This window comes from Mauremys mutica, chromosome 7 (genome assembly GCF_020497125.1).
Source record: "Mauremys mutica isolate MM-2020 ecotype Southern chromosome 7, ASM2049712v1, whole genome shotgun sequence".
NCBI classification, from domain to species: domain Eukaryota; kingdom Metazoa; phylum Chordata; order Testudines; family Geoemydidae; genus Mauremys; species Mauremys mutica.
This window is the reverse complement of record NC_059078.1, coordinates 69,051,949-69,078,984: the sequence shown is the minus strand read 5'-3', so window position 1 is coordinate 69,078,984 and position 27,036 is coordinate 69,051,949. Positions and strand designations below refer to the sequence as shown.

The window sequence follows — 27,036 nt, the reverse complement described above, 5'->3', positions numbered from 1 at the left end:
GGTATTGTGTTCGCTGTCGCCTGCGCCGTCCTCCACAGACCGTTCCTCATCTTCCACATCGGCGAACATCGAGGAGGAACTGTCCAGGTTCACTATGCCATCCACTGAGTCCACGGTCACTGGTGGGGCAGTGGTGGCAGACCCACCTAGAATGGCATGCAGTGCCTCGTAGAAGCGGCATGTCTGTGGCAGGGCTCAGGAGCGTCCGTTTGCCGCTCTGACTTTTTGGTAGCCTTGTCTCAGGTCCTTGATTTTCACGCGGCACTGCATTGCATCCCGGCTGTATCCTTTCTCTATCATTGCTTTGGAGACCTTCTCGAAGGTCTTTGCATTCCGCTTGCTGGAGCGCAGCTCCGACAGCACAGACTCCTCGCCCCACACACCGATCAGATCCAGGACTTCCCGGTCTGTCCATGCTGGGGACCTCTTTCTATTCTTGGATTGGCCGGACTCCTCTGCTGGAGAGCTCTGCATCGTTGCAGGTGCTGCGGAGCTCGCCCCGATGTCCAGCCAGGACGTCAGATTCAAAGTGCCCAGACAGGAAAATGAATTCAAATTTTCCCGGGTCATTTCCTGTGTGGCTGGTCAGAGAATCCAAGCTCCGACTGCTGTCCAGAGTGTCAACAGAGTGGTGCACTGTGGGATAGCTCCCGGAGCTACTAAGTTCGATTTGCATCCACACCTAGCCTAATTCGAGCTAGCCATGTCAAATTTAGCGTTACTCCACCTGTCGGGGTGGAGTACCAAATTCGAACTAAAGAGCCCTCTAGTTCGAATTAAATGGCTTCCTGGTGTGGACGGTTGAGCGGTTAGTTCGAATTAACGCTGCTAAATTCGAATTAAAGTCCTAGTGTAGACCAGGCCTTAGATCCAAAAAGAGAGCGCAGAGCCAACAAGGAACACAGACAAAGGCTTCCCTCCACAGAGATTTGAAATTATCTTGTCTCTGATTGGTCCTCTGGTCAGGTGGTCATCAGGTACTGCATGTTAACCCTTTACAGGTAAAAGAGACCTTAACCCTTAACTATCTGTTTATGACACCTGCACTCTCTGCTCATGGTGCCTCCTCAGCTGTCAGCCCTCTGGCCAAGTCACACATGGTCAAAGGCATGAAGGAGCCCCTTTCAGGGTAAAAGGTCCAACATGGCCTGTTCCTGTGTCCTCGGTAACAGTGCCGGCTTTAGGAAGTGCGGGGCCCAATTCGAACAGTTTCGACGGGGCCCCGGCAGGGATGACTAAAACAAAAACACACACACACACACACACAGACACGCTAAAAAACACATGGGGCTTGTAAAAAACACATGGGGCCCCGGCAGGGATGACTAAAACAAAAACACACACACACAGACACGCTAAAAAACACATGGGGCTTGTACTCACCGGACAGTGCTCCGAGTCTTCGGGGGCTCTTCGGCGGCGGGTCCTTCACTCGCTCCAGGTCTTCGGCGGCACTGAAGGACCCACCGCCGAAGTGCCGCCGAAGACCCAGAGCACTGCCAGGTGAGTAAAAATTAGAAAGGTGCTTCTAGCCAGGGAAGAGATTCTCACTGGGCATGGGGCCCTCTTAGACGCGGGGCCCAATTCGGGGGAATTGGTGGAATAGGCCTAAAGCCGGCCCTGCTCGGTAATGTCAAAAGCTCTGCTTCTGACTCAATCCTCAGCCCCTTCTGGGCTAGCTTTAAGTCTGCGTTTGCCCTGATATAGAGCAGTGCCCCCAGGGCTGTCTCCCTGGGGACTCTAAGTCCTGCTCTTCACTTGGGCCTCTAAACAACCGTATCCCCTTCTTGGGGCTTAGGCCACCCTGCCAGTGGGGGATGAGGGAGGACCCAGGCCTGCCGATTACTCTAGGGGATGGACCCAGGGACTCTATAAATAGCAGCCATGTGCTGCTTTCTGGAATGCTGCTGCTATTCCCTTGGCCGCTTCCCACATAGCCCCTTCCTCCTCATCTTTCCCTCAGGGCTGAAGATCTCAACTCCTCTCCTTCCTCACCCTTCCAGTCCTAGCCAGCAACTGATCTGCTCCAGCCCCGCAGGTCCTTTTAACTGCTTCCCTGCAGCCTCTGTAGGAAGGCCTGGAAGACCCACTTTCGCTGTTCCTTTTCTGGTGCGTGTGTGTGTTGTGGTAGGACCATGAAGCCTCCAGCAGCGGGCCTCAAAGGCTCCAGTACACCCCATCACAGTTGTTTTCCCAGCTTTCACAGAGTCCCCTAGAAGAAAGCAAAGTCTGAGCTTTGAGCCAGCAAACTTATTACTATAAAATTAAAAATCAGCAAGCACAATTAAAACCCTAATAGTCAACATTTAAATACATTGCACGTCACTTTTTTATATGGCCAGTTTCTGCTTAAAGAAACAAATTCCAGCATAGCTATAAATTCAAGAAAAAAACATGATTTGGAACAGACATTCTGATACAAGTTTAACTGGAGCAATGCTAACAGGTAGCTCTCTAATAAAGATTCAACCAGCATAAATGATGGTTTATTGCAGCCTAATAAACCTTCCCCTCCTACGTAATTACTTTTGAAGCGTAATGTGCTGCCCTGGTCCACACCCTCCTCCTCATCACACTCACACACACATTGTTCCTTTTGTAATTAAATGGAAAAAAAATCTCTGTATTCGTTTTCTTAACACTTTATAAAATAACAGCAAGATTAATTAAGAGGTCTATCTTTCTATTTCAAGGTTCAAATGCTTTCACTCAGCGCGTTGTACTCCCAGAATCCAGTGTCAGCAGAATCTCTGACTAAATATACAGACTTTTTTTCTTAATCTCTTCCTCCCTATATACAATTTCTAAATGAATGTGAGTGGTTAAGAGCCCTGGGCCACATTATCAGTTGTAGTAAACCACCAGAGCTTCATTGAAGTAAATGGAGTACGAGCTCAGTAGTGGCAGAGGAATATTGAGTGGGAATAGACAGGTTGTATTACCTCTGTATGTGGCACTGGTGCAACTGCTATTTGAATGTGTCCAGTTATGGTGTTCACAATTCAAGAAGGATGTGGAAAATTTAGAGAGGGTTCAGAGTATGATTAAAAGATTAGAAAACCTGCCTTATAGTGATGGACTCAAGGAGCTCAATCTATTTAGTTTATCAAAGAGAAGGTCAAGCGGTGACTTGATCACAATATACAAGTACCTAGGTGGGGAACAGAAATCTGACAGCGGGCTCTTCAAACTAGCAGACAAAATTCAGTGGCTGGCAGCTGAAGCTTGAAATAAGGCAGAGATTTTTTTAATAATGAAGGTTACTAATCACTGGAACAATTTACCAGGCTTGAAATAAGGCAGAGATTTTTTTAATAATGAAGGTTACTAATCACTGGAACAATTTACCAACAGTCATTGAAAAATTTTAAATCAAGATTGGATGTTTTCTAGAAGATATGCTGAATTAATTCCAGGAAGTCCTATGGCCTCTGTTATGGATAAATCAGATTAGATTATCACAATGGTCCTTTCTGGATTAATAATCTATTAATTAAACTGGAGTCTGAGATTGGAACACTTCCAATTTTGAGCCAATGAGCACAGACAAAATGCTGCAAAAGAATGTCTACACAGCAAAGAAAAACCTATGGTTGACCCAACTCGGGATCCTGGGGCTTGGGCTGGGAGGCTGTCCCATTGCTGTGTAGACTTCTGGGCCCAAGATGGAGTTCAAGATCTGGGGCACTCCCACCCCACAAAGTCAGAGAGCCCAGACTCCAGCCTGAGCCTGGAAGTCTACAGCAACGAAACAGCCCCACAGCCCCAGGGCCGCCCGGAGGGGGCAAGTGGGGCAATTTGCCCCAGACCCCCACTCGCTCTGGGGGCCCCGGAAAACTCTCGCGGGGCTCAGGGTCCCGGAGCTTCTTCCGCTCTGGGTCTTTGGCGGTAATTTGGCGGCGGGGGGTCCTTCCGCACTGGGACCCGCTGCCGAAGTGCCCCGAAGACCCGCGGTGGGGGGTCCTTCCACCCCAGGACCCGCCGCCGAAGAGCTGGGTCTTTGGCAGTAATTCGGTGGCGGGGACCCCTGCCGCGGGTCTTCAGGGCACTTCGGCGGTAGGTCCTGGAGCGGAAGGACCCCCTGCCACCGAATTACTGCCGAAGCGGGGGCCCCCCGCTGCCGAGGACCTCAGGCCCCCTGAATCCTCTGGGTGGCCCTGCACAGCCCAAGCTCTGCGAGCCTGAGTCAGCTGGCATGCGCCAGCCTGGGTTTTTCTTTGCTGTGCAGAGACTAACACTCTTTGGTTCGGTGTTTCTTTCTATAATGGGTAGAGCTGAAACTTCAAATAAAAGACCCCCCTGAACTTTGGGTAGAAAGGCTTTGAAATCCAGACCGAGACCTAGTTCTTAGGCCCATCTCTAATTTGGAAGGTACACCGCTTCAGGTATAATACATCCTCTGCAGCTTTCAGCCATATGTTACTCCTCATCATACACAAGTTAGCAGAACAGAACCAATCTTGGTTTCATAAAACTGGCTACTTTGCTATAGTCTTTTTTAGAAATTCAGAACTCAAGCATGCTGCCTACTGTCTAAGTAGAGACACACATTTAAAAAGTTAATAGATTTGTTTTATTAGTCATTCAAAGTATATTTTTCCTTTAGCTTTACACACATTAAAAAGGGCTCCTATTCATATGCTCCAGGGAGGTGCACTTGACAGACCTTAAGTTACACATATCAAAAGTAACACTAAAACCTACCTAACGTACACTAGTGTCATTCATATAACCTTTCACTAACAAACAAGGCAAATAAAAAGCTAAAACAATCCTCCGACCACGAAAATCCACCACTCTCACAATCCTCTCCACTTTTTTTTGCATAGATTGGATTCCCACATTGAAGTGATTGTTTCCCTGGGACCTAATCCTGCAAAAATTTATGAGTGTGCTTAATTTATGTACACGACTAGCACCATTGACTGTAAAAGTTTGCACGCTTGGGGCCTAAGTGGTTTAATAAAATCAGCTTAGGTCCTGGTTCAGCAAAGCTCAAGCACATGCTTAACTTTGAGTACATGCTTAGGTATTTTGATGAATATGGATAGACTTAATCATGTGCTTGAAAGCCAAACACATGCTTAAGTGCTTTGCTGAATAAGATCCTTATTGTAAACTGACAGCATAAAAGAACAGAATTACACTGTCTTTCACTTGTGCCTGCAAACCTCGAACAGATTCCTTAGAAATGTCTAAGATAGCATATAATGCATTTAATACCCTTCCTTAAAATTACTTCACCCTTTCGCCGACTGCTGTATTCATATACTGAATGTTCTACAAGAAAAGAGAAGGCACATCATATCTTATCTAACAGAAGAGGATCAAGATTTTGGACCCAACTCTGTTTCAGCATTTACTGTGTAGCAGATCACCCTCAACTCCCTCTGAGGTCAATGGGAGTTGAGGAGACTCAGTTGCTCATAGGAGGTACTCAGCACTGTGCAGTATTAGGCCTCAGGGACAAGTATGTCTAACTGATGCTTTTAACCACGGAAGCTCCCCAGGAGTTAGGCTTAAGGTCAGGGTTAAGAGGAAGAAAGGAAGTCAGACAGATCTCTCAGCAAAGCAGAATCTGAACAAAATTCGACACCCTTCCTGGAATATGTTTGACCCATCATTAAATACCAGGAAGTCACACTTTGAAGTTTTGGCAGTTCTTACAGAAACCTTCAATGGCTCACACAGTCAAGATACTGGGTCTCTAGGAGTAGAGGAAATGCTATGATTTAAAAAATATGTAGTGCTGGAACAATTGATCATTCTGAGTTGTGTTCCCAGAGGAATATGGTCTCTTGCTGAATAGCTTAATCATAGATTTAATTTACATGGTATTCCTGACAAAGATTGAATAGGATGCAATAATTTTAAGAGGTATATCTAAGCATTTTGTTTTCAACGAATTTGTAGTTTGTGACAAATATGAAATGTTGATTTTGTGCTATAAGATCATGTGCATTTTTGTATTTGTTAGAGATATAACTAATTATAAAGTGACTATATACTGTGTGAATAGAGTTGTAGCCAGATGAGATACATAACGTATAGGGCAGATTTCCAAAGGAGATCAGCACCCGATCACTCCCATTTTGGTTCCCAAGTACAACTTTGTCAAGAATAGGATAAAAAGTGTGCTGTTGGCATGTTCTAATATTTTTTAACCTCTAGAGGTGAACCTAGTCTTTAACTCACCCAGCTTAGCATGTGTTAAAATGTGCACTCTCTTTATCTATACTAGACTTTTCAAATGTGTTAAACATGCAGACTAACAGCCTACCTTTAGGTCCCAGTCTAGATAAGGCCTAAGTGGCTAAGTTTTTAGAACAACCCAGCTCTTTATTTAGGCACAAAAATGGAGTGGCCAAAATTTCAGAATTTCTAAGCATCCAGCAGCTTCCATTGTTCTGGATGGGAGCTGCTCTGTGTCAAGAACTTTTGAAAACTGGCCAATGCACAATTAGAAGACAAGGACTACATCAAGGCAAAATTTAAAAAAATCAGGACTCACAAAAGTTAAGCCATGCTTCCTGGGTGAATTACATGTCCCATGATGCAGCACAGTGGCTCAGCAAGAGGGGAGACCTTGATGCATCTTGGGAGTCTCTGGCCACGATTCAGTATGTGAGATACAGTTTGGCTGAGGAATCCAATCCATAGTAGAGAACATGAGCATGAGGCAGCCAATTAACCCACATGAAGCATCACAGAGGCATTTCCAAATAAAAATATTTCAGTTTTCATGCATTCAAGTTTTCAACAAAAAGTCAAAATTTTCCATGGAGAGCAGAGTCTTTTTTGTGAAAAATAATGTATTGTGGGGAAAACAGAATTTCCCATTAAAAAAAACAGTTTGATGAAAAGTTTTGACCAACCCTAACTGATGAACATTTCGATTAGGTCAACCCCAGTATAGAGCAATATGCTGCAATGCAAGAGCCAGCAGATTACTTCGTCTGGATGGCTCCTGAGGGAACAGAACAGTAAGATCCTAAGGAGACAGTGTTAGGGGAAGAGGTTGTTTAAGTTCTCTTCTTGAAGATTAGAGAGCCACTTGGCAGCAGCTGTCCTTGTCGGTGAGAGAGGGAGGTGGAAAGCATTCTTATAAAAATAAGTTTTTATTCTTAGAAGTAATCATATTCTCAGTGTTTATGCAGATTAATTTTAAATGAGCATGTGTAACCATAAGATTTGGTGCTTGCACTAAGGAACTGTTAGAACATGTATATTTAATTTACATAAACTCATTTATGCTAATTTAATTAGTTCTTTGTTTTGTTCTTGATTCACCACTGAACTGTGAGATGCCCTCTGTCACAGATCTTCAGAGAACTGGGGTGGGGGATAGAGAGAGAGAGAGGGACATCTACTGAACACGTCCAGATGGGGGAATAAATAGAATCCTGGGTTCCTACAGACAAACATCTGTAATCTCCCAGGCCAGAATCTTAGAGGGAGCATTTCAATGATTCTCCCCACCCACAAGAAATATTGGGAAAAAACTCTTCCCTGTCTCTATTCCCACCAGCACATTCCATATTCAAGCCTGATAACATCAGTCAGTCTTCATGGCCCATTTAAATCTTTACTGCTCTACTGAGTCTGCCAGCAGGGATGCCAGCTGAGGAGCGGTGGTTTTTAAAGATGAGACTATTAAGCCATGTTTTATTAAAGACTTCTCAATGCAAACAGTATGAAATCACTTAAAAAGTGGAAATCCGATAGAAAACAGAACCAAATATTCTGAGTCAGGAATATCCCAGGTGGCCTTAGTCAATACATGTACAGCACAGATTTTGATACAAATTTTCAGTTATATCCTTTCCCATGTATGCAAAAGTGCAAACCACCACTGGTTGGCATGACTACGCGTGCTATGTTCATGTGCAACTCATGGGTGGCACATCTACAGGCTCCTTGGCATGAAAGAACCAGTGTCCAAGCTGATCCTCCAATTTGTGTGGGCATATTGTGATCTGGCTACTGGAAAATTAGACCCAGAATGTTCCTAGGATAACATATCTAAAATGATTGGGTTGGGGGAGGAGGAAAACAATAAACAATCAGAGATAGAGAGAAAATTATCCTAAAAATATCCCATTGACAGGGGATGGGATGGACCAGGCATTTAGCAATGGACTATGGAGCCTTTCATTAATAGTGATTATTGATCCAGCTCAGATGGTAGTGCACAAAAATTATCATCATCTGATGATTGTTCAGTTACCTACGTGACACAAGTGGGGAGCCTCACTCCAGTTCCATCCACATCCAAGTGCCCATTCCCATCAAACATCTCATAATCAGTACTAACCAAAAAGACTGAATAGGCATGGAGGATGATTTGTCCTCTCACCCCACAATGTGAGGTTACAGAATAAGATGGAGGTCATAGGGCAATGAGAGGAAATTTTGCAGGGCAAGCTCCTGTATATGTTCAGTAGATGAACTAAGAACTTCAAATCCAAGGCTGTCAAATTCAGCACCTTTCCCAATATTAGATTCACTCTTAAAAATATGGATATTGTTTAATGATTTTAAAGTGTTGTGAAACATTTGGAACATTAAAAAAACATGGAACCCAAGACTAGCTGAACTGTCTTGTGTTTTCCGAATTCATATTCAGCATACAGGAAAATACGTCTTTTGGGTACATCTACACTGCATCAGAGAGTGAGTGTCCAAGTCCAGGTCCACAGCCTTATGCTAGCATGCTAAAAACAGCTTGTGTAGATGTTTTCATATTTTGACTCCAGCTGGAGCTTGGGCCCTCAAACCCACCCACGCCACCAAATTTGAGACCCCGAGCCAGGATGCCTACAAAGCTATTTTTATCATGCTAGCCCCATCCTTGCTAACACAACTCTGTGGATGGTGTGGGAGGCTGACTCTCAGATGCAATGTAGACATAGTCTTTGTTTCCCAAAGCCTTATCAAACCTTACTCAGCCCTATCTGGTTTCACAGTGCCTCTGCATGGCACCTCACACACCATCTTCTTTGACAGCTACTCCTCAGTTGTACATCCCTCCCCACCGCCACAAACTTATTCCTCCTTCATCCACTTGACTGGTTTGCTCTGTCTTTCTACAGGCACTTTGTCACAGGATCAGGATGTGATCAGAGACTTGAAATATTTCATCCCACCCTACCCAAAGGCTCCCCTGAGATCACACATGCAGTATTTTAGCATAGGCTCACTTTCATGGAGTGCCAGGGCAGGATGCACCTTGGGTGAGCATCTTTCCATCAGTGGATGAAGTGGCAGTGAAGTCAGTCTTTCAGAATTTGGGTTGCAACTGTCTCTTATCTTCCAAGCATGGTCTTAAAGTCTCCAATGGATCATTCCTTTTAAAACCCGTGTTTTAGGGAAGAAAGGAGAATGGAGATTATTAGTCATGATTTCCGGAAGGGGGAATCCTTCCCCCATCTCTCCTCTGGCAATGCTTCTGGGACCATCCAAAGCCAGGTTTCTTCACATTGTTCAGCTAATGCACCTCAACCACAATGTGCAACAGACCAAATATGCTCCAGTCCCAAGGAGATCTGGCCAAACACATCACATGGGTGGCCTTATTGAATGAGAATGTTAAATTCATTGCAATTGTGTTTTAAAGCAGATTCAAACCTAAGTCTCCAGCTGAGCAAGGCTGATGCATTAACCCATGATGCCCACTTGACTCTCTCCTAAGGATCACGATAGATTTCTTTTCATCTGCAGAAGAAAATAAATTGCTGGAGGGGAAAAAAAAGATTTGGGCTCTTTAAAGACTAATCACTTTCAGACACTGTACGGCAAACAGTGAGATTCAGACTGAATCCTTTTACAGCATTACTCATGACAGCTTACAACCCAGACTATTAAACATTCATCAATAAAAATTTAACATCTCATCTTCCCTTTGATATCCTCAACTGCTCCCTACATAAGACAACAAGGCGGCTTTCCACAGCTCAGTGTGATGGAAGGACATCAAAGGAGCCTCCACAGCTAGCCTGCTCCGAACAGTTTCTTGTATTTAGAAAGTAGAGATGTCACATGGGAGGGAAGAGAGTAACACAGGAGCTTCTCTCTGGCTTGACTATATATAATCCCTCCCGAGGGGTGCAGTATGCCCACATTGTGTCTGTGCTGCAAGTCGCAATACATGTTTCTCCTGTTAAGTATCCTGCAGACCACACAGCAGCAGAAAAAGAGCAGTTAAACAGTGTGTGCTATATGAGCTTCTGGAAAACTGGAGAGGATTTTTATCTAAAAACGGAAGGATTTTGTTCCGTCTCTTAACTGAACCATTTGCTATGGCTGCTGTTCATGAGGGGAAAGAATAAAACAAGATCTTGTAAACAAATAAATCTCCTTGTTTTCTTGCTGCCTCAGGAAGGCGAGTTCACGTGATTCCTCACCATTAAAAAAAGGCAGACAGGATATCCAGAGCTTGAGAGGTTCAATTTGTATTAGCGCTCCAAGAATTCAGATGCTGAGCCAAATGATCTGTGTGTTTAGATCAGAGGTGGGCAAACTATGGCCCGCGAGCCACATCCGGTGCATGGGACGGTCCTACCTGGTCCTTGAGCTCCCGACCGGGGAGGCTAGCCCTGGGTCCCTCCCCCACTGTCCGCCCTCCCCCGCAGCCTCACCTTGCCACACTGCCAGAGCTCTGGCCAGCCGCTCCTGCCAGGCAGCACGGCGGCATGGCTGGCTCTGGCCAGGTGGCGCGGCTGCGAGTTCCTGCTGCTCTGAGTGGCATGGTAAGGGGTCGGGGAGCTGGGGGGTTGGATAAGGGGCAGAGGGTCTCAGGGGCAGTCAGGGGACAGGGACTGGGGTGGGGGGTTGGATAGGCATGGGAGTCCCGGGGGGCCTGTCAGGGTGTGGGGGTGTGGATATGGGTTGGGGCAATCAGGGGACAGGGAGTGTGGGGGGTTGGATAGGGGTGGGGTCCCAGGGAGGTGGTTTGGGGTAGAGATCCCAGGAGGGGGCAGTCAGGGGACAAGGCATGGAGGGGTTGGATGGGTCAGGGGTTATGGAGGGGCAGTCAGGGGGCATGAAGTGGGAGGGGGCAGTGGCCAGGCTGTCTGGGGAGGCACAGCCTTCCATACCTGACCTTCCATACAGTTTCGCAACCCCGATGTGGCCCTCAGGCCAAAAAGTTTGCCCACCCCTGGTTTAGATCCTGAAAATTAACCTGGAAATTTCATGAGCACAGAGTAATATGCAGAAGACTATGAGCATCTTCTCTAATTATACTGAAAACACATCCTTCTCTTGTGTTGTTTTACTGCTCCTGTTTCTACGTCATGACAGTTTAGTTTGGGGCTGAACAAGGAAAGAGGGTTTTTTAAAAAAAATATTGGTTCGTTTTTCACAGTTGTTCTAAGGTTCTTGATGTGTAGTGAAAGAAGCTGAAGTGTGTCGAAAGGTTCTTTGGAACAATGGCATTCTCTGGCAGGAAATAAACATTTGTGTAGTCATGATGTACTTCTTTGAAAAACTTCTCTTTCCATCTCTTCCCCTGTTCCCCCAATTCATGCCCCTTTTAAAGCTCTTAGAAAATGTCTTTTTATTAGGTGGATAAGCTTGCCTCAAATCTATTCCTTTCTCTGGAATTAAAGAGCTGTTTCCACACCACTAGTATCAATCCTTGTGCTCAGATAGCGTTATACAATTCCAAAAGAACCCTCTAACTGCTTTCAGGAAGATATCTAAACTTTATATGTCATATTTAATGTTTACGTGGAGATGTATTTTTTAGGGCTGTCAAGCGATTACAAAATTAAATATTTCTGGATGTTTTCTATATTTTCCAATATATTGATTTCAATTACAACACAGAATACAAAGTGTACAGTGCTCACTTTATATATATTTTTGATTACAAGTATTTGTATTGTAAAATAAAAGAAATATTATTTTTAATTCACCTAATACAAGTACTGTAGTGCAATCTCTTTATCATGAAAGTTGAACTTAAAAATGTAGAATTATGTAAAAAAAACCCCTGCATTCAAAAATTAAACAATGTAAAATTTTAGAGCTGCAAGTCCACTCAGTCCTACTTCTTGTTGAGCCAATCGCTCAGACAAACAAGTTTGTTTACATTTGCAGGAGATAATGCTGCCTGCTTCTGGTTTACAATTTCACTTGAAAGTGAGAACAGCCGTTCTCATGGCACTGTTGTAGCCAGTGTTGCAAGATATTTACGTGCCAGATGCGCTAAAGATTCATATGTTTCTTCATGCTTCAATCACTATTCCAGGGAACGTGTCCATGCTGATTTCGGATTCTGCTCAATAACAATCCAAAACAGTATGTTTATTTTCATTATCTGAGTCAGATGCCACCAGCATCTTTTTTGGTGGTTTGGGTTCTGTAGTTTCCGCATTGCAGTGTTGCTCTTTTAAGACTTCTGAAAGCATGCTCCGCACCTCATCCCTCTCAGATTTTGGAAGGTACTTCAGATTGGGTCAAGTGCTGTAGCTATCTTTAGAAATTTCACATTGGTACTTTCTTTGCATTTTGTCAAATCTGCAGTGAAAGTGTTCTTAAAGTGAACAACATGTGCTGGGTCATCATCCGAGACTGCTATAACATGAAATATATGGCAGAATGTGGGTAAAACAGAGCAGGGGACATACAATTCCCCCCCAAGGCATTCAATCAGAAATTTAATTAACATATTATTTTTTTAACGAGCATCATCAGTATGGAAGCATGTCCTCTGGAATGGTGGCTGAAGCATGAAGGGGCATACGAATGTTTATCATATCTGGCATGTAAATACCTTCCAATGCCAGCTACAAAAGTGCCATACAAATGCCTGTTCTCACTTTCTGGTGACATTGTAAATAAGAAGTGAGCAGCATTATCTCCTGTAAATGTAAACAAACTTATTTGTCTTAGTGATTGGCTGAACAAGAAGTAGGACTCAGTGGACTTGTAGACTCTGAAGTTTTACATTGCTTTGTTTTTGAGTGTAGTTATGTAACAAAAAAAAATCTACATTTGTAAATCGTACTTTTATGATAAACAGATTGCATCACAGTACTTGTATGAGGTGAGCTGAAAAATACTTTCTGTAGTTTATCATTTTTACAGTGCAAATATTTGAAAAAAAAGTAATATACACTTTGATTTCAATTACAACACAGAATACAATATTTATGACAATGTAGAAAAATATCCAAAATATTTAATAAATTTCAATTGGTATTCTATTGTTTAACAATGTGATTAAAACTGTGATTAATCATGATTAATTTTTTAAATCACAATTTTTTTGAGTTAATTGTGAGTTAACTTTGATTAATTGACAGCCCTAGTATTTTTGATTATATTGATAGCTTTCTCAAGTTCTCATATATAAACCTTTCATTCAGGATAGTATCTTCATGTGTACCCAACTACATAATAGTTCATGCCTTTCTTCAATGAATTTTCTTTTAATCTGGCAGCAAACTGCATTTGGATTTACTCACCCCTCAGAAAGTTTCTGTGGATAAAGCTTCTGCTTTTTTTGTTCTCAGAACTGCTAACTGTTTTGTCCCAGCAACTTTCTGGTCTGAACTTCCTCGTTTTTAGAGTTATCAGCCTACTTCTGCCTAGCTGGGCTGGATGATGAACTAAGCATGGCTCCCCCTTCAGGCACATCCTGGTATGTTAATTGGCCTCTGAGGCCCGCATGAGCTCATTCAGGCCTGTGCGGTACATACTCCATCACACCTTTATTAGCCAATTATCCAAGGGTCTGGTTCAAAGTCCATTGTAATCCATGGAAGAATTCCTTTTGACTTCACTGGGCTTTCGATGAGACCCTATACTGGAAAAGGTCTTGGGGGTTTATCAGAGTTATGCAGTTAATTTCTTGTCTCATCCAATTTTCCCTTTCATCTTTTCTGTTAGACCCTAGCACAGAGAATGTTTACCCCCTGCTCCTCAGCTGTCATGGACTGGAGTTTCATGAATCTCACCCTGCCCCTACCCTAGCTGTTCTAATAGATAGGGGTGAAGCAGGTTGACAGAAACTGGAAAGAATAAACACCACAGATTTTGAAATACTTTTGACCCTCTCAGTGTCAGCTGCACCAGGATGAAGGAGCCAACAGAGAGGAGGGCAGCAAAACAGAGGAAACAATGTTCTTTGTGTGTTATGAATTTATTTTCCTTTAACTATTGGATTCCTTCCATTTTATCAGATGACTAGTAGCTTACAGAACAGATGACTCAGCAGACACATCCAAAGATGCTGACTGTATATCAGCCAGCCAAAGCAATTATATTTTGGCCAGCTGGAGAGGGTGGAGAGATTGTTACATTAGAGGTTACAGTTAGTTGACCTGGCTTTTGTTTAGTTTTTAGTGATCCCCAATTTAAAACACAACTAACAATATTTGACAGTAATGGTACAAAGCCCTTGTCATATACGGCTCTGTTCTCCAATCCTTATTCAGGCAAACTTCCCATTAACAATTAAGGACTGTCCCATTTTCCTCTATATATAGGAATAAACCTGTCAGAGAGAGAAAAATCAGTTTTAACTTTCAAAGCTTTTCATTTTTCCATTTGAGGTGTGGAGTTTGGCTCTGTGTGCATATGCGCATGTACATTCCCACACACCCTGCTAAAAAAAGCTAGCTCCTCCTAGACAGCTAGTCCAATCACTTTGGATTAGCTTTGCTTCTTCCATGCTAATGGAGTTACAGAAGCTGAAATGCAGAATAACTTTGGGGAAAGCCATTGTTGCATGGTTTCCAGATCAACTCCAAAATCTCATAAATACCAAAATCTCATAAGATTCCCAACCCAATTTCTACAGACTTAAGACCTTTGAATAGTGGGGATAAGCATGTAAACTTTTGGATATTGGGATGAATTTTCAACCCTCCACTCACTACTGTTCATTAGGGGTGGATCTGAGCTGCGGAATGCAGATGAGGATACAGATTTCGCATGTCCCTGACTTTGTGATGTTTAGATCCAGGCCCTCAGTTCTAGCCCATCTATACATTTTAGGTTTGTCACTGGCTCTTCATCTGCAATCAGAAACAAATATCTGAACAATAATGCTAAGGCCATAATCTATTATGTTCTTCCAAAGTGTTCAGATCTGAGATTCTGGTTTGGAACCACACCTAACCTTGAGGGAAATGAGGTGGATAACACTGACTGCTGTAGCTGAGAATTCATCCTTTTATCACAGTGACATTGGAAGCATTACATTTGGAACTGGAGGCCCTGTTTGATGGAGACAGCTCATTTGATTTGAGTCAGCAAGTGATGGCTCTATAGTCACCGGTACATGAATCTGGGAGTTTCCTTGAAATAACTTTCTTTTATGTACAAATAGTTTCTTCTGCTAAGGCCCTTGTTTCAAGAGGGACGTTTTTCAAATATTTCCAACTGCTGCTAATGCTGGTTCAGCTCCACTGATGTCAGCAATGTTGGGAGCCCTCATCTGTAGAGCCCGCTGGCTGCCAACACTGTTTTAAAGCACTCTTCTTACTGATGTGGGGCTTGGAAGAACAGCAGCAGCTGGCAGACTGACTATATTCCGGTTCCCATTGTTGCCTAAAGCAGTGGAGTTAATATAGAGGCTCATCAAGAATATCTTGCTTCCTACTTCCACATTGTATTATTATCCAAAGACTTGTACTTTGCATTGTTCAGACTCAACTGCACTAATTGCATAGCAATTGTGGCTGCTGACATGTTTTGCTGTGGCTTTTGCACTTTCTTTAGTCTCTCTTGCCTTCTAAAAACTCCCCATCCCCCACCCCAATCTTCAGTGCCTGGAACATTTAGCAGCTTATCAACAGTAAAATGGAAAAAAATTGCAGTCCTTTACGACACAGACACAACATTTCCTCTGCCTCTTTCACATGCCTTTGCCTCTCCTGTGGTATTCTGAGGACTTGTCTTTAAACGCACTTCCCAGTATTTTAAAATTACTAGTGAGTAGCAGTGGTCTATGGCAGGGGTGGCTCCAGGCCCCAGCATGCCAAGCGCATGCTTGGGACGGCATGCCGCGGGGGGCGCTCTGCCGGTCGCTGAGAGGGCGGAAGGCGGCTCCGGTGGACCTCCTGCAGACGTGCCTGCGGAGGGTCCGCTGGTCCCGTGGCTTCGGTGGAGCATCCGCAGGCACGCCTGCGGGAGGTCCACCGGAGCCGCGGGACCGGCGACCGGCAGAGCGCCCCCCCCGGCGTGCCACCGTGCTTCAGGCGGCGAAATGGCTAGAGCCGCCCCTGGCCTATGGTACCATTTCAGAGTGGACGGGTGTATGGAATGAAGTATGACGTATGTTCTGAGACAATCACTAGTTAAAGAAAATTTAAGCAAGTTGAGTTCATACATTATCCCCTCACTTATTTCTTCTCACTTAAGAAGCATTTGACATGGCAGTTTTGGAAATCTTTGTGTATTCAGTTGTCCAGTATCTGTTCTAAAGGTTATTAGATTCCTCTAACATCTACCACAGTCATGGGCTTTTCTTTTCTTTTTTTAAATCTATCTAAAGACTTTTCCTTGAGGAATGACTTCCAGGCGTTACGAACCAGCTAACACAGGGCAAGCTGGAAAATGAAATGGCCTAAGCAGAGCCAGAGCTCTTGTTTGCCTTTGTGAGCCAAGAAGGAACAGAGCAGCTGAGTATTAACAAACACTATAGTTCAGTCAGAGGGCCAGATTCCAGCACTCACTATGACCCCTCTGTGCTGCTCCAGTGGTGTAAATGAGCCGTAAAAGCCAGTTCAGTTTTTCTGCTGAGCACATGCCCCTGCTGGCATCCCCAAGGATTATACAGCCTTCACAGCTTGCTCTGGGCCACCTTCCTCTCTCAGCCCCCAGTATAAGCGACATGGCTGGAGTACTACTGCAGTTTGGTGACCCCCTCCCCAGTTTGTATGACATGGAGCAATAGGAACATAAAGGTAATGTGTGGCCACATTCACCTACCCCCTCAGCTCCTGCAATGCTGCTAGCTGGACTAGACTCAAGCATTAAGCCTAGAGTCTGTAATGAATCCTCTACCCCTCTTTAACCGGGTGGACGGCGACTGTATCTTTTAATAGATAGGAGGAGGCATAACATGCCTGCACAGTGTGTATCACATCCTTTTATAGGTGCTGGTCCACACACAAGATAACAACCTGTTACAGCTACCAGCTAATGGAGTTCCTCTTATAGATCAAATAATTGTGGTCACTGCTATGGAGCTGATGATCCTAGTTGCAAAAACTCCTGGGAACCCATGCTAGAGGTTCTTTGAAGAAACAGTGTTATATGGAAGCTATTCTCCCAAAAAGGGAAGGGGAAACGAGTGCTAGTGGTTGGATTATGGGACAGAGGCTAGCTAGGGGGTGGTCTCCAGTTACATGGGGAGTTCTGTGACTAATAATGTGTATAATCCCATTTGTTTCCATGTTGTGAAGCAGTACCTTTGTATGAAGGGGGGTGTCTGAATGACTCCGCTTTCATGAACCCTGGGAGCCCTCAGGCAGAGTATTCCTATCCTGGGGATTCTTTGGGAAAGGATCGGAGCCTTTTCCTCTCCCTTTCCCCCACAAGAGCTCTGCTACCTTTGTCACCCTTGCCCAAGAAGTCTCTCCCTTCTTTAGATCACCAGTGGCTTCCCATCCAAATGCCAGCAGATCCTGCAGGCAGGTGGCAATGGTAAAGGATCACAGAAAGAGGCATTTTCTTCTGACACTGAGGAAAGGAACTTACTTAGAATGAGGAATACACTGTGATCCCTAAAGTTACACACATTTTCCCTCTTTGCTTCACTATAAAACTTCTGTCTAGTGCAGTGGTTCTCAAACTTTTTTTGATGGACCACTTGAAAATTGCTGAGGGTCTCAGTGGACCACTTAATGATCTTTCCAAATGTTGTTTGTACCATTAGCTAACTTTTGTAAAGCTATGGATAAAAGCACTACATAAAAAAACCCCTTAATAATAATTAACATTCTTTGTTCTACAAATAAAAGCACACAACACATATTTTATTTTCAGTAGTCTTACCTTTCTAATGTGATGGATGTGCCCTCTCTCCCCTGCCACGGCAGCCTCTGAGCTGGGGCTAGGAAGGAGGGGGTCTTTCCCTCTCTCCCCTGCCACGGCCGCCCCCCAAGCTGGGGCTGGGAAGGAGGGGGGGTCTCTCCCTCTCTCCCCTGTAACGGCAGCCCCTGAGCTGGGGCTGGGAAGGAGGGGGTCTTTCCCTCTCTCCCCTGCCACAGCAGCCCCCAAGCTGGGGCTGGGAAGGAGGGGGGTCTTTCCCTGGCAGCTGCAGCCCTGGAGCTGGGGAAAATTGCCTTTTACTCTGGCCGCTGCAGCCCTGCACAACCCAAATTGCCCCTACCCCCTCTTCTCACCCCACTGCCTCCTCCCCCCTATTCCTCCGAAGACCACCCACCACCTCACCTTACATGTGCATCTTCTCCAGGGTCCAGAGACCTAATTAGTGGAGCCACACCTGTGCGGCTCCACTAATTAGGTGGGTGGCCTTTCATTTTCTTGTGTGTGGCCGCCCAGGTGCGCACCTGAATGGAGCTCACGGACCACAGTTTGAGAACCTCTGGCCTAGGGCCTGCTCTAGCCCTTCTTGCCTGGCAGAACGCCACAATTTTAAAGAAACAGTACCCATATCCTCATACTTACCTCCCAGCAGACCTACCTCTTTACCTTGCCGGCTCACCTATCCTTTTCCTACCTGCAGCAAGTTACTCTCGCCAGCGAATCTTTCCTTTCCATCCACCAGTAGCCTCAGTTCCCAGTCTGTGACCTGTGTTGCTGAGCCTGAGAGATGAGTCAGGCTCAGTGAGGTGGCTAGTGATCTTGGGATTCACTCAGTTCCAGAGTCCTGACATAGCCCCACCTCTTGTCAGCTAGATATCTTCCCTCCTCCATAGGAGAGAGCATGCTAGCAGCTTGGCTCTAACTCTCGGAAAGGGGCTAGCCTCCAAGGTATTCACACCAGAGAGAATTTGTTCAAGGGTGAATGTTACTGTTTTTGTTGTACAAGAAAGCAAAATTCCCACTGGGGGAAGCACAAGTCTTGCAGCTAAAAACAGCTTTTTGCAGCAAAACATTTTTTTGGAAAAGCAAAACAAACCTGCACAAAATGTCCAGCTTTTCTAGAAATGAGAATAAATGTGATTTCTTCCAGGTGTCAGTTTCACTGTCGGTGACATTTCCACTCCACCTTCCTCCTTGGCCACTATAAATAAATTGTTCACAGCTCTAATTGGTTTTAAAACCAGTTACAGCTATAGGGTAGACCCAGTTTAAGTGGTTTAAGGAGCCTGATTTATCTTTACTGAACCCATTTCAGGTGGTCTTGAAATCCATTGAGTAAAAAAGGTCAGGTCATTTTAAATCTCCTGAAATGGGGTCCAGATTATGGCATTAACCAGTGTTATCATTTGTGTAGCTGAATCCTTTTTAAAATATGTTATAAAATATCCCCCTCGAAGATAGGCCCTAGGACTCCTTCTTGCCCTTTCCAGCTGCCATGGAGGGTGAAAGAAGAACAAAAGACCTCCTCATCCCCCTACCCCCAGCATTCAGGTGCAGAGAGGAGGAGAATGGGACAATAATATATCGGATGGAGTTGCAGAAAACCTATGAGCTGTTCTCGGCACAAAGTCTTGACACGATGGCATGACTGAAACGTGATGTTCATGCATACGTGATGATGCAACGTCAACACCTCATGCCATGATTGTTCTATGTCTCTATGACATATCTGTCACACTCCTAATGACTGCATTGTAGAGAATGGAGTTCCCTGGCCTTCCGCTAGTCCTGACTTTAGAGTGGGATAGCAGACACAATCCTGTAGCTGGCCCTGCTGTCATCTGGTGGCTTTAAAACAGCCACAGTGATAGTACATGAGCCACATTTTACTGCACTTATTGCTGAAATGCCTAACATTCCTGCCAGTTCAGTCTATATTAGGCTTGTCTCAGGGACAGGAAATGGCCTGACTTAATGATTCTGTCTGATCTTTGAGTGATTTTCCCCTCTGGTGCCAAGGTGCAATATTTATGTTTTTAATGGCTGTAGGGGATGTGCTTATTTTAATTCTTGGGTGCATGTCCTCTTTGAGGACATTTGCACTCTTTGAACAGAAATTCTTTTGTGTAAAAATGACTTCTCTCCAGGAGTCTTGCACTTCTCCTAGTTTCAGCCTTGTCCTCACAAAAATCAACCAGTAGGCCCATAACCATGCCCAACAGAAACTGCAGGAGGGACTTAAATAGGCAGAATGCAGTTGGAATTTGGCCAGCACACTGAGGTGAACACCTCTAATGCCTGTGCAAAGTGCCACAGGATCTTTGGTGACAACAGTTTTTAGGGCTTCAGTTTTACATTTCATCTAAAAGTCAGCAACTGGCAAAGTTTTGCAACACCTAACACGCTCGAGAAATGGGTCAGTAGCTACTCGTAAGAAAGAGAACCAGCTGGTTGCATCATCTTCTCCAACATCTAGACATTCTTTGGCAGTCTCTAACCCAAGAGCTGGTCAGGCTTATTGGTGGTTAGTGTGTGAGAATGCTCATTGCCTGAGGTGGCGTGGCATTGATTTAAGAACACCTGGGTTTTACTTATTAAAACTCTATTGAGTGAAAATTTTATTTAAAGCATTTGTATTAATAATGATTTTTAATTCATTTTATATAAGAGGGCACTATTCCACTGTCAAAAACTGGTGTAGTGTGTGTATAAATAGATATAATAGGATATATTCCTAATGTAGCGATCACTTGATCTACAAAGTAATGTTTTGCTGCATGGCAGTACTTCATCTCTATCACATATATGTAAGCATGCCTTTTAAAAGCAAAACTATCCAGCGGCTGCACAATGATCCTTCCATCGGGGGCTCATTCTAATCTATTATCTGTTCCAATACTATTGCCATTCGTTTCAGTGAGTGCTGAACACTTATGATGAAATTCGCCCCCATGCAGAAAGACAGCACAAAGCCAACATGCCACTCAAGTCTCACTTAAGCTGTCTGAATTTTACCTTTGTTGAACATCTACTACTCAGCCAACGAGAATAGCAGGCGCTCAGTACATCTCAGAACCAGACACATTGTTCAGGGAACTTATTCATTTAAAAGTGTCTAACTTCTGTGAATGATGAAAGGAGACTCCTTCACTTTGTAATCAGAAACCTTGACTTTAGAAAGATCTTTAAAGCTACTGAGTCACTGCTCTGGTAATAGCTGAAACTTTCTTAGAGGGAAAATTATAGCTAACTTTACAGGATATTGTCGAGTTTCCGCCCTGGCATTAACATCAGGAAAGGTATATTTTGCTGAATGTAGTTAGTAATTTTAAGCTTATATGGTAATGATGGTATTATAGCAATATAATAATAACAATGAAGCCATAAAGCACTAGTATTGGTATGCTGTTATTAACACTGACTTTGACATGTCTGTAGTAGAAGTAGAATGTAAAGATAACAGGTGGCAATTACCTACGCTACCACTAGTGGAATGGGAAAAAGTCTCTGTCAACGGTATTCTTAAAACTGGTAAAATCAATTATTTTACCTCAGTCTGAGAAGCAACAGGAAAATCCATGTTAGGACAAGGCTGCTAATTTTCTTTGTTAAAAATGAATTTATTGGTTATGCCCAGTGGCATATTGGCAACCCCATGAACATAAGTTCTCCATATGGTCCTGATCATAACCCCTCTATAAGCAATGGAAAGAGTCCCACTGCTGTCTCTGAGAGTTGGTCAAACTCCATAGTCTCTAGCACATGCACAGTATGAAGCACTGCAAGCTTCCCATATGCTTCAAGCCTGATTTGAAGAGAACATGGAAAAGGAGGAGATGGAACTTCAGTCTTCACATCCATTCAGTCCTCAACCCTACTCCTGAAACAGCTAACTATTAAAATCAGTCGGTTGCTGGCAGTTATGATCATGACCCTTTATAATGTGGACTCCTGTCCTTTAGGAACTCGACCAAGTCCATTAACTCATTTCACACACATGAAACACAGAGGAGCCATTTTGGCCATAGTGGCCTTACTACTCCTGAGATTTCCAAATAATGTGATTCTGTTTTCCCTCCAGGAGCCACTGAAATTTTCAGTGATTGAGGGGCTTTCTGTCAACCGCAGACCATCATCAGGTAATTCTGCTCCCATATCTTGTGTAGCTGTGAGATAGACTTTTTGATTTCTGAGCTACAATTGTGACTTTTATGTCCAATTTTATCACAGAGCCTCCTAGGGCATTCCTGTGTTGCAGAGAGTTTTCAGCTTCCAGCATTCAATAATTTATTTCCTGAAATAGCTAAATATTATTTACTTTAGAAATTTTTAGAAAAAATAGATTAAAGTATGTAATGATACTGTAAACTTTTGACGCTTGCATTTTGGGAAGCATGCGTGGGGAGAGAATAATTTATATTGCACCCTACCTTGAATCTCTTCCAGTCCAAATAGATAGATTCACCTGAAAACGTTTGTATGACTTTAAACAATAAATCTTGTAACAACTTTTGCCAAATCTTTGAAAAAATTCTTAAAATACAATTTCACCATAACAATATAAAGTAAATGGAAATGCAGTAATTTTTCTTTTAATGAGTTATAAACATCTACGGGCAAAAAAATAAAAATAAAAAAGCCTTATAGTAAAAAGGCATAGACTTAATGTTTTCTTGAGTCCTTCAACTTAAAGCAGAGTTAAGAAGCACAAAATAACTTCTGAACAAGCACTAATAGTTGAAATGTGGACATATTAGGGTAACTTAGAACTATAACCTGGAGAATAATTTTTAGCCAATAATGTATTTATTTCCTGTTTGCAAACTATTCACAAATGGTTCAGAATTTCCTCACATTTCTTAGTATTATTCGCTGCAGATTATGCATGAGGAGGTCATTGCTAGTAATACAAATTCTAGCTGTTAGAGCCTTTTGATTGAATACAGCTGACATGGTATGTTTCCTGCCCCTGGATTGGATGAATGCAACTCAAAAAATCCGGCATGAATACTTCCATTTTATGAATTCAGAGTCCACTATCCATAAATATTTTGCAATATTTGCTTAAAATGCACTGTTTCTGTGAACATTCCCACTAGTAAATTCATTCAGTAGAATATGTACATAAAGTGAACACAAAAAAGGCACAACTGGATTAAAAGTGAATGCATTTAAACATTCAAACTAATATATAGGGCAAATGTTTGGATATTCATCCTGCTCTATTTGGAACCCCAGAGAACCAACTTCCTCTCTGTACATTGGTATAAATCCAAAGTACCACTCTTCTTTTTATGATAATTCTAAATAATACATCATTAGAAATTTTCATGACCCCAATGCAGCAATTAGAACAGAGGCCTTAAGATCAGAACAACACTTTTTGTGAGTAAATGTGAGGCTATCAAAGTGAAAGAAAAATCATGGTAAGATTAATAGAGCTACTGCACTATGAAAGACAACTATGCCTGATTCATAATGCCAAGCATGTTGGGACAGGTGAATATATTGCATACAGTATTGACAGCCAATAGCAGGAAAATCAGTCAGTTAATTAACAATGCTAATGGACTACTGTCCCTTCCCACTGGGGTTGCATCCCTCAGATGACCGAGAAAGGAAAACAAGCAATACAAAACCCTGTATAATATCAACCAGGCAATTGCAGGTCATTTAACGTCAGTCATGATCCCACTACATCTCATTTGTAGAAATGGTTGGTCTGGAATACGGGGGGGTGCTCATTTGCAGTCAGTAATAGGACATAAGCAATGGTGCACTCCTGAGAGTGATTGCTTACCAACAGCAGTTCACAGTGTGGCCCTTAGATTCCCTTTAAAGTTTGTGAGCCCAATGATGCATCTCTTACTGTACAGTACCTAGCACACCCGATGTTGGTTGGGACCGCTAGATACTATGGTTATACAAATCCAATAAATAAATAACAATGAGATTTTTGGGGCCAGTTTTGCATACCCTAGATGTTCAGCTAGTTTTGTGTGCTTATTCAAAATCAAGCCAAATAACTAACCAACTTGAGATTCAACGTTCAATATTAAAATGATACAATGCAACTGTGTAGAGCTCTATATTAAAGAGGTTTTGTGCATTCTTGGCTCATAACTCATCTCTAAGATTCTCCTCAGGGGTTAAACTTGATATAGAACCCCTTGGTGTGGGGATTCCCCATTTTTCCCCGCTGTCACACACCTAAATTTTAAATTAAACCATTTGGCCATTGTTGAGTCCTAAACATTCTCTGAGTGGGATTTCAGTGACAAGATCGCAAACACTGCAAAGAGGAAAAGTGCCTTTATTTTTCCCTGTAGAAATGGCTAGATAGCAGCTAGTTAACTCAAAATATATATAAAAAATTTAATGGTAAGAAGAACTGTCAGTAACAAAACACTAAAGTCAGAGAGAGTGTAATATGCTGACCAGCTCATTTTAGTGTTGCTTTGAACAACAAATGGTGGAGCCAGTGGTTAACTACTACTCTTAACATTTTATAGACATATCCCAGGGCTTGTAATAAACACACAAAACCTCCTGCAGTGAATGGTGTCCATTATTTGTTGAAGCATCACTTGCCATATAGCCTGGAAAGGGAAAAGACAGGCTATACACAAGTAATGATGTTCAAGCACATAATCACAGACAGGCCGAGTTAGAGCTGTATATCTAGAATGACATGTTGGTCTTAAAGGCACACTGTCAACATAAGACTCAATTTTAAAAAAATAAATCCTGACTTGTCTGGTGCTTAAATCAGGAGACTGGAAGTTAACTTAGGCGATGCCTACACTGTGAGCTAGCCATGTGATTTTCCTGGTCCTGTGCACATAGGCGTGGTAGTTCAGTGAGAGCTAGCATGTGTGTAAATAATAGTATAGCCACGGCAGGCCTGGCTGTGGTGGTACATATGTACCCACTAGTTTCAGGAGTGTTTGTAGTTGGCACAGCTAAGCGTGCCATCACTGCCCATGCCACCGGGGCTACACTACTGTTTATACTTGCACTAGCTCTCATTTAGCAACCTGAATCCGTGTACACGAGCAGGGGACTCACATCCTTAGCTTGCAGTGTACACAAAGCCTTAGTCACACTTTACATTAAGTTTCCATTTAAACATGGTTTCTAGCGGGTTAATAAATGATTCATGGATGTTTAAAACATGTTATAGACATGAGTAACATGTTACGGTCATAGACGCTTGTTGATGGATGTTGGCAAATGGCTTTAAGCAACCTTTTGACCTGCTGAACTCTATAACAATGGATTAACCATTAAACATCTACTAACCATTTATTAACCCTTCATAAACTATAAATGAAACTGTTGGCTCTGTCATTGACTTGCTGTATAACCTTGTGCATATCACTTAACTTTTCTTTGCCTCAACTTACCCAGCTACAAAATGAAATAACGTCTAACATCAGAAGTTATGAGCTTGATGCAGAAGTCACTGGATGACAAAAGAGATGATCATAATAGTTCCTTCTGTCCTTAAAATCTACACATTTACCTACCTCACAAGGTTTTGTGAGACTGAATTATTGTAAAATCATTGGACATCCTTGGATGAAACCTGTTGTCTAGGTAACTAACATATTATTATTACTTATTTACTATGTATTGAAAGTAAGCAGACAAACCAGGCAGAATAGGTGGAAAGACATTATCTCCATTTTACTTACAGGAAATTGAGGCACAGAGAGATTAAGGGTCTGATTTTCCAAAAAGCCAACCACCCATACATTCCCCATTGATTAAATGTAGAGCTGTGAGTATGGAGAAGGTCTGAAGAAAGTCTGGCCTAAAGGGACTTGCAAAGGGTCACACAGGAAGTCTGTGGCAGAATCCAAATTTCCTACATCCCAGCCCAATGTCTTTGCCACAAGACCATCTTTCCTCTCTTCACAAATGCCTGAGGTGAATTTAGGCAAAAAAGGGGGTCTAAAACCACCTACCCTTTGGGTATCTTGGACAAATTGCTTCCCATCCTCCCCATTAGCTTTTTGTCTCTGGTATTGCCAACCCCAAATGCTAAAAAAAAAAAAAAATCACAAGTCTGGTTGCAAAAGAAAAAAGATTTTAAAAATAATGCATTGGGAATTCTTTTTATTTGCCTTCTGGTTAATGATTTGGGGTTCACACTCATCCAGCTTTTTCTCTGTTACCATGGGAGCGAGACACTTTGTAAACTTAACAAATATTGCAAAACTCAGGATAAAAATCACAAGAGTTAGCAATGTTGTATCTTTTCCCCCCATTCTTGATCCCATGATCTTTTCCCAACTGAAGCAGTGTAGGAATCTGGCAATAATAAAGCCACTAGCTCCTGCTCTGCAGATGATTTGCTCAGTATTCAAGTTCCTGATCCCAGGAGGATCCAAAGACCTGGCCTTTAACTTCCCTCCTAGGTAGAAAAGGCTCTCCCAGCCTGATTTTTGCTACATACCGTTAGAATAGCATCAATCCTGACACATTCAGCTCTGCTTCCTAGGCAGACCCTGGAAATGCAAAAAGGCTAAAAAGAAAAAAATAGTTGCATTGTTTTGAATATCAAAAAAGCTTTGATTTAGGTTTGGCTCAGGTACTGGGCAAAGTTTCCCGTTGAGTGCATGTCTTATACTGTCCAGACTGGTTTGCATTTCCCTTCATGTGAGATTAATGAGTAACAGGGGAACCTGAAACTCTGCTATCTAAATTGTGTGCACATTTGGGTTAGTTTATCTAAGTCTGAAGAAGGATTAGTAATTGGGAACACCAGCTCCACTGAAATGTGGAGTTGCATTAACAGTCTTATATATAATGCTAAATTGCTAAACTTGTCCCTGTGATTCTCAGATATCTGGATACATTTGACTCCTCTCTCAAACAATTAAACTGAACACTTAAGTTGCAGCAGAACAGAAAAGGAACCAAAAAAAAAAAAAAAGCTCATGGACTGTGCTATATATACTAGAGACACTGCTTTTAAAACATCTAAGAATGAGGCAAACATATACTTTTCCCTAATAAGACAGC

The 27,036-nt window shown here is 42.9% G+C and overlaps 2 long non-coding RNA genes across 3 annotated transcripts in view; both read right to left on the bottom strand.

Annotated features, from left to right (window-relative positions):
• Positions 1-26,616, bottom strand: part of LOC123375079 — a 137,195-nt gene extending 110,579 nt beyond the window's left edge. For both annotated transcript variants that reach the window (XR_006581309.1, XR_006581308.1), the window contains exons 1-2: positions 26,468-26,616; positions 25,977-26,052 (exon numbers count right to left, since the gene is read on the bottom strand). This is a non-coding gene — a long non-coding RNA (uncharacterized LOC123375079). The remainder of the gene's footprint in view (positions 1-25,976; positions 26,053-26,467) is intronic.
• Positions 1,632-18,804, bottom strand: LOC123375080. Its single transcript, XR_006581310.1, has 3 exons — positions 18,701-18,804; positions 9,201-9,347; positions 1,632-2,212 (listed from the first exon to the last, which is right to left on the bottom strand). It is a non-coding gene; the product is annotated as an uncharacterized LOC123375080 (long non-coding RNA).
• Positions 26,617-27,036: the final 420 nt, after the last annotated feature.